The following is a 13,720-nucleotide window of genomic DNA, read 5'->3' on the forward strand; positions in this document are numbered from 1 at the left end:
CTGTAGACCCAGTGATGGTTTCGTCATGAGGACAGTACCACTCGTGAGGGACATGAAGCTAACGGCCTCTGTAGACCCAGTGATGGTTTATCACGAGGACAATGCCACCTGCGAAGGACATGAAGCTGGCGGCCTCTGTAGACCCAGTGATGGTTTCATCAAGAGGAGAGTGCCACCCGTGAGAGACATAAAGCTGGCGGCCTCTGTAGACCCAGTGATAGTTTCGTCATGAGGACAACGCCAACCGGGAAGAACATGAAGCTGGCGGCCTCTGTAGACCCAGTGATGGTTTCGTCATGAGGACAACGCCACCCACGAGGGACATGAAGCAGGTGGCCTCTGTAGACCCAGTGATGGTTTCATTATGAGGACGATGCCAGCCGCGAGGGACATCAAGCTGGCGGCTTCTGTAGACCCAGTGATGGTATCATCATGAGGACATTCCCCCCCAGAGGGACATGAAGCTGGCGGCCTCTGTAGACCCAGTGTTGGTATCGTCATGAGGACAGTACCATCCGTGAGGCACATGAAGCTGGCGGCCTCTGTAGACCCAGTGATGGTTTCGTCATGAGGACAATACCACCGACGAGGGACATGAAGCTGGTGGCCTCTGTAGACCCAGTGATGGTTTCATCATGAGGACAGTGCCCCTCGCGATGGACATGAAGCTGGCGGCCTCTGTATACCCAGTGATGGTTTCATCATGAGGACAGTACCCCCCGCGAGGGACATGAGGCAGGCGGCCTCTGTAGACCCAGTGATGGTTTCATTATGAGGACAATGCCAGGCGCGAGGGACATCAAGCTGGCGGCCTCTGTAGACCCAGTGATGGTTTTGTCATGAGGACAATACCACCCGCGAGTGACATGAAGCTGGCAGCCTCTGTAGACCGAGTGATGGTTTCGTCATGAGAACAATGCCACCCACGAGGGACATGAAGCTGGCGGCCTCTGTAGATCCAGTGATGGTTTCGTCATGAGGACAGTGCCCCCCGCGAGGGAGATGAAGCTGGCGGCCTCTGTAGACCCAGTGATGGTTTCATTATGAGGACAGTGCCCCCGCGAGGGTCATGAAGCTGGCGGCCTCTGTAGACCCAGTGATGGTTTCGTCATGAGGACAGTGCCCCCCACGAGAGAAATAAAGATTGCGGCCTCTTTAGACCCAGTGATGGTTTCGTCATGAGGACAGTACCACCCGCGTGGGGCATGAAGCTGGTGGCCTCTGTAGACCCAGTGATGGTTTTATCATGATGACAATGCCAGCCGCGAGGGACATGCAGCTGGCGGCCTCTGTAGACCCAGTGATGGTTTCGTCATGAGGACGGTACCACCCGCGAGGGACATGAGGCTGTCGGCCTCTGTAGACCCAGTGATGGTTTTATCATGAGGACAGTACCACCCGCGAGGGACATGAAGCTGGCGGCCTCTGTAAATCCAGTGATGGTTTCATCATGCGGACAGTGCTACCCATGAGAGACATGAAGCTGACGGCCTCTGTACACCCAGTGATGGTTTCGTCATGAGGACAATGGCAGCAGTGAGCGACATGAAGCTGGCGGCCTCTGTAGACCCAGTGATGGTTTCATCATGAGGACAATGGCAGCCGCAAGGGACATGAAGCTGGCAGCCTCTGTAGACCCAGTGATAGTTTCATCATGAGGACAGTACCGCCCGCGAGGACATGAAGCTGGCGGCCTCTGTAGACCCAGTGATGGTTTCATCATGAGGACAGTACCCCCCGCGAGGGACATGAAGCAGGCGGCCTCTGTAGACCCAGTGATGGTTTCATTATGAGGACAATGCCAGCCGCGAGGGACATCAAGCTGGCGGCCTCTGTAGACACAGTGATGGTATCGTCATGAGGACAGTGCCCACCCCCCCCCCAAGGGACATGAAGCTGGCGGCCTCTGTAGACCCAGTGATGGTTTCGTGATGAGGACAGTGCTCCCCGCGAGGGACATGAAGCTGGCGGCCTCTGTAGACCCAGTGATGGTTTCTTTATGAGGACCGTGCCCCCCACGAGGGACATGAAGCTGGCAGCCTCTGGTGACCCAGTGATGGTTTCGTCATGAGGACAGTGCCCACCGCGAGGGACATGAAGCTGGCGGCTTCTGTCGACCCACTGATGGTTTCATCATGAGGACAACGCCACCCGCGAGGGACATGAAGCTGGCGGCCTCTGTAGACCCAGTGATGGTTTCGTTATGAGGACAGTGCCCCCCGCAAGGGACATGAAGCTGGCAGCCTCTGTAGACCCAGTGATGGTTTCATTATGAGGACTGTGCCCTCCACGAGGGACATGAAGCTGGCAGCCTCTGGAGACCCAGTGATGGTTTCATCATGAGGACAGTGCCCCCGTGAGAGACATGAAGACGGCGGCTTCTGTAGACCCAGTGATGGTTTCATCATGAGGGCAACGGCACCCGCGAGGGACATGAAGCTGGCGGTCTCCGTAGACCCAGTGATGGATTCGTCATAAGGACAACGCCACCCGCGAGGGACATGAAGCTGGCGGCCTCTGTAGACCCAGTTATGGTTTCGTCATGAGGACAGTGCCCCCGCGAGGGACATGAAGCTGGCAGCCTCTGTAGACCCAGTGATGGTTTTGTCATGAGGACAGTGCCCCCCGCGAGGGACATGAAGCTGGCGGCCTCTGTAGGCCCAGTGATGGTTTCGTCATGAGGACAGTGCCCGCCGCGAGGGACATCAAGCTGGCGGCCTTTGTAGACCCAGTGATGGTTTCGTCATGAGGACAATGCCACCCGCAAGGGACATAAAGCTGGCGGCCTCTGTAGACCCAGTGATGGTTTCGTCATGAGGACAGTGTCCCCCGCGAGGGACATGAAGCTGGTGGCCTCTGTAGACCCAGTGATGGTTTCGTCATGGGGACAGTGCTACCCTCGAGGAATTTGAAGCTAGCGGTCTCTGTAGACTCAGTGATGGTTTCATCATGAGGACAATGCCAGCAGGGAGGGACATGAAGCTGGCGGCCTCTGTAGACCCAGTGATGGTTTCGTTATGAGGACAGTGCCCCCCGCAAGGGACATGAAGCTGGCAGCCTCTGTAGACCCAGTGATGGTTTCATTATGAGGACTGTGCCCTCCACGAGGGACATGAAGCTGGCAGCCTCTGGAGACCCAGTGATGGTTTCATCATGAGGACAGTGCCCCCGTGAGAGACATGAAGACGGCGGCTTCTGTAGACCCAGTGATGGTTTCATCATGAGGGCAACGGCACCCGCGAGGGACATGAAGCTGGCGGTCTCCGTAGACCCAGTGATGGATTCGTCATAAGGACAACGCCACCCGCGAGGGACATGAAGCTGGCGGCCTCTGTAGACCCAGTTATGGTTTCGTCATGAGGACAGTGCCCCCGCGAGGGACATGAAGCTGGCAGCCTCTGTAGACCCAGTGATGGTTTTGTCATGAGGACAGTGCCCCCCGCGAGGGACATGAAGCTGGCGGCCTCTGTAGGCCCAGTGATGGTTTCGTCATGAGGACAGTGTCCCCCGCGAGGGACATGAAGCTGGTGGCCTCTGTAGACCCAGTGATGGTTTCGTCATGGGGACAGTGCTACCCTCGAGGAATTTGAAGCTAGCGGTCTCTGTAGACTCAGTGATGGTTTCATCATGAGGACAATGCCAGCAGGGAGGGACATGAAGCTGGCGGCCTCTGTAGACCCAGTGATGATTTCGTGATGAGGACAATGGCAGCCGCGAGGGACATGAAGCTGGCGGCCTCTGTAGACCCAGTGATGGTTTCGTCATGAGGACAATGGCAGCCGCGAGGGACATGAAGCTGGCGGCCTCTGTAGACCCAGTGATGGTTTCATCATGAGGACAATGCCAGCAGGGAGGGACATGAAGCTGGCGGCCTCTGTAGACCCAGTGATGATTTCGTGATGAGGACAATGGCAGCCGCGAGGGACATGAAGCTGGCGGCCTCTGTAGACCCAGTGATGGTTTCGTCATGAGGACAATGGCAGCCGCGAGGGACATGAAGCTGCCGGCCTCTGTAGACCCAGTGATGGTACCTCCCGCGAGGACATGAAGCTGGCATCCTCTGTAGACCCAGTGATGGTTTCATCATGAGAACAGTGCCCCCCGTGAGGGACAAGAAGCTTGCGGCCTCTCTAGACCCAGTGATGTATTCCTCATGAGGACAATACCAGCTTCAAGGGACATGAAGCTAACGGCCTCTGTAGACCCGTGATGGTTTCATCACAAGGAGAATGTCACCCGCGAAGGACATGAAGCTGGCGGCCTCTGTAGACCCAGTGATGGTTTCATCATGAGGACAGTGCCACCCGCAAGGGACATGAAGCTGGCGGCCTCTGTAGACCCAGTGATGGTTTCGTCATGAGGACAATGGCAGCAGTGATAGTTTCATCATGAGGACAGTACCACCCGCAAGGGACATGAAGCTGGCGGCCTCTGTAGACCCAGTGTAGACATAGTGATGGTTTCATCATGAGGACAACGCCACCCGCGAGGGACATGAAGCTGACGGCCTCTGTAGACCCAGTGATGGTTATATCATGAGGACAACACCACCCGTGAGGGATATAAAGCTGGCAGCCTCTGTAGACCCAGTGATGGTTTCATCATGAGGACATTACCACCCGCGAGGGACATGAAGATGGCGGCCTCTGTAGACCCAGTGATGGTTTCTTCATGAATCTGGCGGCCTCTGTAGACCCTGTGATGGTTTCATCATGAGGACAATACCAGCCGCGAGGGACATGAAGCTGGTGGCCTCTATAGACCCTGAGATGGTTTCATCATGAGGTCAACGCCCGCTCCGAGGGACATGAAGCGGGCTGCCTCTGTAGACCCAGTGATGGTTTCATCATGAGGTCAACGCCACCCGCGAGGGACATGAAGCTGGCGGCCTCTGTAGACCCAGTGATGGTTTCATCATGGGGTCAACACCACCCGCGAGGGACATGAAGCTGGCGGCCTCTGTAGACCCAGTGATGGTTTCATCATGGGGTCAACACCACCCGCGAGGGACATGAAGCTGGCGGCCTGTAGACCCAGGGATGGTTTCATCATGAGGACAATGCCAACTGCGAGGAACATGAAGCTGGTGGCCTCTGGAGACCCAGTTATGATTTCGTAATGAGGACAATGCATGGAGGACAAAGGTGGAGGAGTGTGGCTCAATGGTTAGAGCGGCAGACCCTGAAGCAGAGTTCTGGCCAGAGACCAGGGTTTGATTCCCGCCTCGGCGGGGCTCAGGCTCAATTTCCTCAGACCTGTCTATTCTCGCCTCGGTGCCTATTCTAATCACGGGCCCCACGCTGCAACTCTGGGCAATAGCTTGCTTAGCCTCCACACCGGCCCCAACAGCTCTAAGGATGCCTGGCTTCACCCTGGGGGTGCCCAGGAGTGGACACTTCACAGAGAAAGCCAGGAGGGGTTCCACAGCGGTATGAGTATCAGCGCCAGGAAACCGCAAAAGGCGACACCGCAAGGTGGCCATCTGGTGACAGTGCGCTCTATAAGTACCTTGACATTTACATTTACATTTACAATGCCAGTAATGGTTTCACCATGAGGACAGTGCCCCCCCCCCCGAGGGTCATGAAGCTGGCGGCCTCTTTTGAACCAGTGATGGTTTCATCATGAGGACAATGCCAGCCGCGAGGGACATGCAGCTGGCGGCCTCTGTAGACCCAGTGATGGTTTCATCATGGGGTCAACACCACCCACGAGGGATATGAAGCTGGCGGCCTCTGTAGACCCATTGATGGTTTCATCAGTGATGGTTTCATCATGAGGACAGTACAAGCCGCGAGGGAGGTGAAGCTGGCGGCCTGTAGACCCAGGGATGGTTTCATCACGAGGACAATGCCAGCTGCGAGGAACATGAAGCTGGCGGCCTCTGTAGACCCAGTGATGATTTCGTCATGAGGACAATGCCAGCCGCGAGGAATATGAAGCTGGCGGCCTCTGTAGACCCAGTGAGGGTTTCACCATGAGGACAGTGCCCCCCCCCCCGAGGGTCATGAAGCTGGCGACCTCTTTTGAACCAGTGATGGTTTCTTCATGAGGACAATGCCAGCCGCGAGGGACATACAGCTGGAGGCCTCTGTAGACCCAGTGAAGGTTTCGTCATGAGGACAGTGTTACCCGCGAGATACATGAACCTGGTGGCCTCTGTAGACCCAGTGATGGTTTCAGCATGAGGTCAACGCCAGCCGCGAGGGACATCAAGCTGGCGGCCTCTGTAGACCCAGTGATGGGATCATCATGAGGTCAACGACAACCGCGAGGAACATGAAGCTGGTTGGTCTTAAAGCCATTCCTGTATACTAGGCCTTTAAACCTAATAGATTTGAAAGGCAAGAAGGTGTGGAAGGTCCTATGATACGTAACAGGGCATTCGAGCTCAGGAGGGGGTACCTAAGAAGGGGAGGGCTGTGTGATGCTACGATTGAAACTCATTGTGGGGACGGACAAAGTAGCTTATCATGGAGAGCGACAGCTGGACTTACTGCAGCGCAGAGACCATGGACCCTATGAGCTCTCCAAGATGATAAAGCACGGTAAAGAGCTCCTTCTGGCTGCTGAGACTTGAGGTCTTCCCCCTCAGTGTCTTCTGCGGGTGCCTCAGGAGGTCCCCCCACGCCTACTGCTGGTGTTTGCAGAGGTCCCTCCTCTGCGTCTTGTGCTCATTTCTGAGGAGGTGCCCACTGCTGGTGCCCTGTGAGCCTTATGCAGGTGCTAGAGGTGATCCCTCCTCTGTTCTATCTGATGATGCCCAAGGAGGTCTCACTAATGCCCTCTGCTGCTGTTCTTTGTGGTCACACAGTGAGTGCCTGAGGAGGTCCTCCATCTGTGTCTGCTGCCAGTGCTGGAGGTTGTTCACCATTGTCCCTTCTGCTGGTGCCGGAGGAGGTCCGCCATCTGTGCCTGCTGCTGGAGTTTGATCACCCTTGTATCTTCTGGTAGTGCCTGAGGAGGTCTTCCATCGGTGTCTGCTGCTGGAGGTTGTTCACCCTTGTCCCTTCTGCTGGTGCCCGAGGAGGTCCTCCATCTGTGTCTGCTGACAGTGCCAGAGGTTGTTCACTCTTGTACCTTCTGCTGGTTCCTGAGGAGGTTCTCCATCAATGTCTGCTGCTGGTGCTTGAGGTTGTTCACCCATGTACCTTCTGCTGGTTCCTGAGGAGGTCCTCCATCTGTGTCTGCAGCTGGTGCCGGAGGTTGTTCACCCTTGTCACTTCTTCTGGTGCCCGAGGAGGTCCTCCATCTGTGTCTGCTGCTGGTGCCGGAGGTTGGTCACTCTTGTCCCTTCTGCTGGTTCCTGAAGAGGTCCTCCATCTGTGTCTGCTGCCAGTGCCAGAGGTTGATTACCGTTCTACTGGTTCCTGAGGCGGTCCTATATCTGTGTCTGCTGCCGGTGCCTGAGGTCGGTCACCCTTGTCCCTCCTGCTGGTTCCCGAGGAGGTCCTCCATCTGTGTCTGCTGCCAGTGCCAGAGGTTGCTCACTCTTGTCCCTTCTGCTGGTGCCCGTGGAGGTCCTCCATCTGGGTTTGCTGCCGGAGGTTGTTCACTCTTGTCCCTTCTGCTGATTCCTGAGGAGGTCCTCCATCTGTGTCTGCTGCCGGCGCCAGAGTTTGTTCACTCTTGTCCCTTCTGCTGGTGCCTGAGGAGGTCCTCCATCTGTGTCTGCTGCTGGAGGTTATTCACTCTTGTCCCTTCAGCTGGTTCCGGAGGAGGTCCTCATCTGTGTCTGCTGCTGGCACCGGAGGTTGTTCACTCTTGTACCTTCTGCTGGTTCCTGAGGAGGTTCTCCATCTGTGTCTGCTGCTGGTGCTTGAGGTTGTTCACCCATGTACCTTCTGCTGGTTCCTGAGGAGGTCCGCCATCTGTTTCTGCTGCCGGTGCCAGAGGTTGTTCACCCTTGTACCGTCTGCTGGTTCCTGAGGAGGTCCTCCATCTGTGTCTGCTGCCAGTGCCAGAGGTTGTTCACCCTTGTACCTTCTGCTGGTTCCTGAGGAGGTCCTCCATCTGTGTCTGCTGCCAGTGCCAGAGGTTGTTCACCCTTGTACATTCTGCTGGTCCCTGAGGAGGTTCTCCATCTGTGTCTGCTGCTGGTGCTTGAGGTTGTTCACCCTTTACCCTTCTGCTGGTTTCCGAGGAGGTCCTATCTGTGTCTGCTGCCAGCACCGGAGGTTGTTCACCCTTGTACCGTCTGTTGGTCCCTGAGGAGGTCCTCCATCTGTATCTGCTGCTGGCGCCGGAGATTATTCACTCTTGTACCTTCTGCTATTGCCCTAGGAGGTCCTTCATCTGTGTCTGCTGCCGGAGGTTGTTCGCCCTTGTACCATCTGTTTGTTCCTGAGGAGGTCCTCCATCTGTGTCTGCTGCCAGTGCCAGAGGTTGTTCACCCTTGTACATTCTGCTGGTTCCTGAGGAGGTTCTCCATCTGTGTCTGCTGCTTGAGGTTGTTCACCCTTTACCCTTCTGCTGGTTTCCGAGGAGGTCCTATCTGTGTCTGCTGCCAGCACCGGAGGTTGTTCACCCTTGTACCGTCTGCTGGTGCCAGAGGAGGTCCTCCATCTGTGTCTGCTGCTGTAGGTTGTTCTCCCTTGTCCATTCTGTTGGTCCCTGAGGAGGTCCTCCATCTGTATCTGCTGCTGGCACCGGAGATTATTCACTCTTGTACCTTCTGCTATTGCCCTAGGAGGTCCTTCATCTGTGTCTGCTGCCGGAGGTTGTTCGCCCTTGTACCATCTGTTTGTTCCTGAGGAGGTCCTCCATCTGTGTCTTCTGCCGGCGCTGGAGGTTGTTCACCCTTGTACCTTCTGCTGGTGCCTGAGGATGTCTTCCATCTGTGTCTGCTGCTGGCGCCGAAGGTTGTTCACCCTTGTACCTTCTGTTGGTTCCTGAGGAGGTCCTCCATCTGTGTCTGCTGCCGGAGGTTGTTCACCCTTGTACCTTCTACTGGTTCCTGAGGAGGTCCTCCATCTGTGTCTGCTGCTGGAGTTTGATCACCCTTGTATCTTCTGGTGGTGCCTGAGGAGGTCCTCCATCTGTGTCTGCTGCTGGAGTTTGATCACCCTTGTCCCTTCTGCTGGTGCCTGAGGAGGTCCTCCATCTGTGTCTGCTGATGCTTGAGGTTGTTCTTTCTTGTCCCTCCTCTGTTCTATCTGATGATGCCCAAGGAGGTCTCACTAATGCCCTCTGCTGCTGTTCTTTGTGGTCACACAGTGAGTGCCTGAGGAGGTCCTCCATCTGTGTCTGCTGCCAGTGCTGGAGGTTGTTCACCATTGTCCCTTCTGCTGGTGCCGGAGGAGGTCCGCCATCTGTGCCTGCTGCTGGAGTTTGATCACCCTTGTATCTTCTGGTAGTGCCTGAGGAGGTCTTCCATCGGTGTCTGCTGCTGGAGGTTGTTCACCCTTGTCCCTTCTGCTGGTGCCCGAGGAGGTCCTCCATCTGTGTCTGCTGACAGTACCAGAGGTTGTTCACTCTTGTACCTTCTGCTGGTTCCTGAGGAGGTCCGCCATCTGTTTCTGCTGCCGGTGCCAGAGGTTGTTCAGCCTTGTACCGTCTGCTGGTTCCCGAGGAGGTCCTCCATCTGTGTCTGCTGCCAGTGCCAGAGGTTGTTCACCCTTGTACCTTCTGCTGGTTCCTGAGGAGGTCCTCCATCTGTGTCTGCTGCCAGTGCCAGAGGTTGTTCACCCTTGTACATTCTGCTGGTCCCTGAGGAGGTTCTCCATCTGTGTCTGCTGCTGGTGCTTGAGGTTGTTCACCCTTTACCCTTCTGCTGGTTTCCGAGGAGGTCCTATCTGTGTCTGCTGCCAGCACCGGAGGTTGTTCACCCTTGTACCGTCTGTTGGTCCCTGAGGAGGTCCTCCATCTGTATCTGCTGCTGGCGCCGGAGATTATTCACTCTTGTACCTTCTGCTATTGCCCTAGGAGGTCCTTCATCTGTGTCTGCTGCCGGAGGTTGTTCGCCCTTGTACCATCTGTTTGTTCCTGAGGAGGTCCTCCATCTGTGTCTGCTGCCAGTGCCAGAGGTTGTTCACCCTTGTACATTCTGCTGGTTCCTGAGGAGGTTCTCCATCTGTGTCTGCTGCTTGAGGTTGTTCACCCTTTACCCTTCTGCTGGTTTCCGAGGAGGTCCTATCTGTGTCTGCTGCCAGCACCGGAGGTTGTTCACCCTTGTACCGTCTGCTGGTGCCAGAGGAGGTCCTCCATCTGTGTCTGCTGCTGTAGGTTGTTCTCCCTTGTCCATTCTGTTGGTCCCTGAGGAGGTCCTCCATCTGTATCTGCTGCTGGCACCGGAGATTATTCACTCTTCTACCTTCTGCTATTGCCCTAGGAGGTCCTTCATCTGTGTCTGCTGCCGGAGGTTGTTCGCCCTTGTACCATCTGTTTGTTCCTGAGGAGGTCCTCCATCTGTGTCTTCTGCCGGCGCTGGAGGTTGTTCACCCTTGTACCTTCTGCTGGTGCCTGAGGATGTCTTCCATCTGTATCTGCTGCTGGCGCCGAAGGTTGTTCACCCTTGTACCTTCTGTTGGTTCCTGAGGAGGTCCTCCATCTGTGTCTGCTGCCGGAGGTTGTTCACCCTTGTACCTTCTACTGGTTCCTGAGGAGGTCCTCCATCTGTGTCTGCTGCTGGAGTTTGATCACCCTTGTATCTTCTGGTGGTGCCTGAGGAGGTCCTCCATCTGTGTCTGCTGCTGGAGTTTGATCACCCTTGTCCCTTCTGCTGGTGCCTGAGGAGGTCCTCCATCTGTGTCTGCTGATGCTTGAGGTTGTTCTTTCTTGTCCCTTCTGCTGGTGCCTGAGGAGGTCCTCCATCTGTGTCTGCTGGTGCTTGAGGTTGTTCACTCTTGTCTCTGCTGCTGGTTCCTGAGGAGGTCCTCCATCTGTGTCTGCTGCCAGTGCCAGAGGTTGTTCACCCTTGTACATTCTGCTGGTTCCTGAGGTGGTTCTCCATCTGTGTCTGCTGCTGGTGCTTGAGGTTGTTCACCCTTTACTCTTCTGCTGGTTTCCGAGGAGGTCCTCCATCTGTGTCTGCTGCCGGCACCGGAGGTTGTTCACCCTTGTACCTTCTGCTGGTGCCCGAGGAGGTCCTCCATCTGTGTCTGCTGCTGTAGGTTGTTCTCCCTTGTCCCTTCTGCTGGTTCCGGAGGAGGTCCTCCATCTGTGTCTGCTGCCGGAGGTTGTTCGCCCTTGTCCCTTCTGCTGGTTCCTGAGGAGGTCCTCCATCTGTGTCTGCTACCGGCGCCGGAGGTTGTTCACCCTTGTACCTTCTGTTGGTTCCTGAGGAGGTCCTCCATCTGTATCTGCTGCTGGCGCCGGAGTTTATTCACTCTTGTACCTTCTGCTGGTGGCCTAGGAGGTCCTCCATCTGTGTCTGCTGCCGGAGGTTGTTCGCCCTTGTACCATCTGTTGGTTCCTGAGGATGTCCTCCATCTGTGTCTTCTGCCGGCGCTGGAGGTTGTTCACCCTTGTACCTTCTGCTGGTGGCCTAGGAGGTCCTCCATCTGTGTCTGCTGCCGGAGGTTGTTCGCCCTTGTACCATCTGTTGGTTCCTGAGAAGGTCCTCCCTGTGTCTTCTGTCGGCGCTGGAGGTTGTTCACCCTTGTACCTTCTGCTGGTGCATGAGGATGTCTTCCATCCATGTCTGCTGCTGGCGCCAGAGGTTGTTCACCCTTGTACCTTCTGTTGGTTTCTGAGGGGCAACTCCATCTCTGTCTGCTGCTGGAGTTTGATCACCCTTGTATCTTCTGGTGGTGCCTGAGGAGGTCCCCCATCTGTGTCTGCTGATGCTTGAGGTTGTTCTTTCTTGTCCCTTCTGCTTGTGCCTGAGGAGGTCCTCCATCTGTGTCTGCTGCTGGTGCCGGAGGTTGGGCACCCTTGTCCCTTCTGCTGGTACTTGGGGAGGTTCCCCAGAGTCTTCTGCAGGTGCCTGGCTGGGGAGGTTCCCCGGAGTCTTCTGCAGGTGCCTGGGGAGGATCCCCTGAGTCTTCTGCTGGTACCTTGGGAGGTTCCCCTGAGTCTTCTGCTGGTGCCTGGGGAGGTTCCCCTGAGTCTTCTGTTGGTGCCTGGGGAGGTTCCCCTGAATATTCTGCAGGTGCCTGGCTGGGGAGGTTCCCCTGAGTCTTCTGCTGGTGCCTGGGGAGGTTCCCCTGAGTCTTCTGCTGGTACCTTGGGAGGTTCCCCTGAGTCTTCTACTGGTGCCCGGGGAGGTTCCCCTGAGTCTTCTGCAGGTGCCTGGGGGGTTCCCCTGAGTCTTCTGCTGGTGCCTGGAGAGGTTCCCCTGAGTCTTCTGCTGGTGCCTGGGGAGGTTTCCCTGACTCTTCTGCTGGTGTCTGGGGAGGTTTCCCTGAGTTTTCTGCTGGTGCCTGGGGAGGTTCCCCTGAGTCTTCTGCTGGTGCCTGGGGAGGTTCCCCTGAGTCTTTTGCAGGTGTGGGGGGAGGTACCCCTGAGTCTTCTGTTGGTACCTTGGGAGGTTCCCCTGAGTCTTTTGCTGGTGCCTGGGGAGGTTCCCCTGAGTCTTCTGCAGGTGCCTGGGGAGGTTCCCCTGAGTCTTCTACAGGTGCCAAGGGGAGGTTCCCCTGAGTCTTCTGCAGGTGTCTGGGGGGGGTTCCCCTGGGGAGGTTCCCCTGAGTCTTCTGCTGGTAACTGGGGAGGTTCCCCTGGGTCTTCTGCTGGTGCCTGGGGAGGTTCCCCTGAGTCTTTTGCTGGTGCCTGGGGAGGTTCCCCCGAGTCTTCTGCAGGTGCCTGGGGAGGTTCCCCTGAGTCTTCTGCTGGTGCCTGGGGAGGTTCCCCTGAGTCTTCTGCTGGTGCCTGGGGAGGTTCCCCTGAGCCTGCTGCTGGTGCCTGGGGAGGTTCCCCTGAATCTTCTGCTGGTGCCTGGGGAGGTTCCCCTGAGTCTTTTGCGGGGGGGGGGGGGGTTCCCCTGAGTCTTCTGCTGGTACCTGGGGAGGTTCCCCCGAGTCTTCTGCTGGTGCCTGGGGAGGTTCCCCTGTCTTCTGCTGGTGCCTGATTCGGTTCCTACTCCCCCATGTCTACTGCTAGCTCCTGAGGTGACTCCCCCTCTGTGCCCACTGCTGGTGCGTGAGGTGCTTCTCCCTCTGTGCCCGCTTTTCGTGCCCTCTGCGTGCTCTCTCCTAGCAGCTCTCGGGCACCCTTGGACTGGCACTGGCACTGGCAGAGAGAGTCGATGCATTCTTTGCTCCCTGGTTTTTTGGCCGCTCATTGACCTTTCACAATCCTGGTGTTTGGGTGAAGCTCTCCACATTTCATGCACTGAAGCCTGGCGGGCTGGTTTGTATGTGGTGGGGGCCCTTCAGCAGGGGCACACACAGAGGGTGGCACCATGGTGTGAGCGTTGCCACAAACTACTCCTGGTGGGTGAGGACTCGGCATCTGCCTCACTTCTCCCGGAAATCCACTTTATGAGAATATATAGATACTTTCCCCTGAGCTGCATGAACCTGAGGGGAAATTTGTTTTTAAAAACGGGGACAGGAGAACGTTCTCCTATCACAGACTCGCGGGGGAAAACACGTGTGCAAACCTTTACATTATTCGTCTGCAAGAAAAGAAAATAAGTTGGGAAACATCTAATGATCCTGTAGCGACATCTACCGGACAGGTTTGGAAATATAGCTTAAGTAGCCAAGCTAACAGAGAAACGATATTAAGCGGGAGGAGATAACAATTCTTGTCTTCTAGTGCCCCCCCCACCCCACCGGCT

Source organism: Triturus cristatus, chromosome 12, assembly GCF_964204655.1.
Source record: "Triturus cristatus chromosome 12, aTriCri1.1, whole genome shotgun sequence".
NCBI classification, from domain to species: Eukaryota; Metazoa; Chordata; class Amphibia; order Caudata; family Salamandridae; genus Triturus; species Triturus cristatus.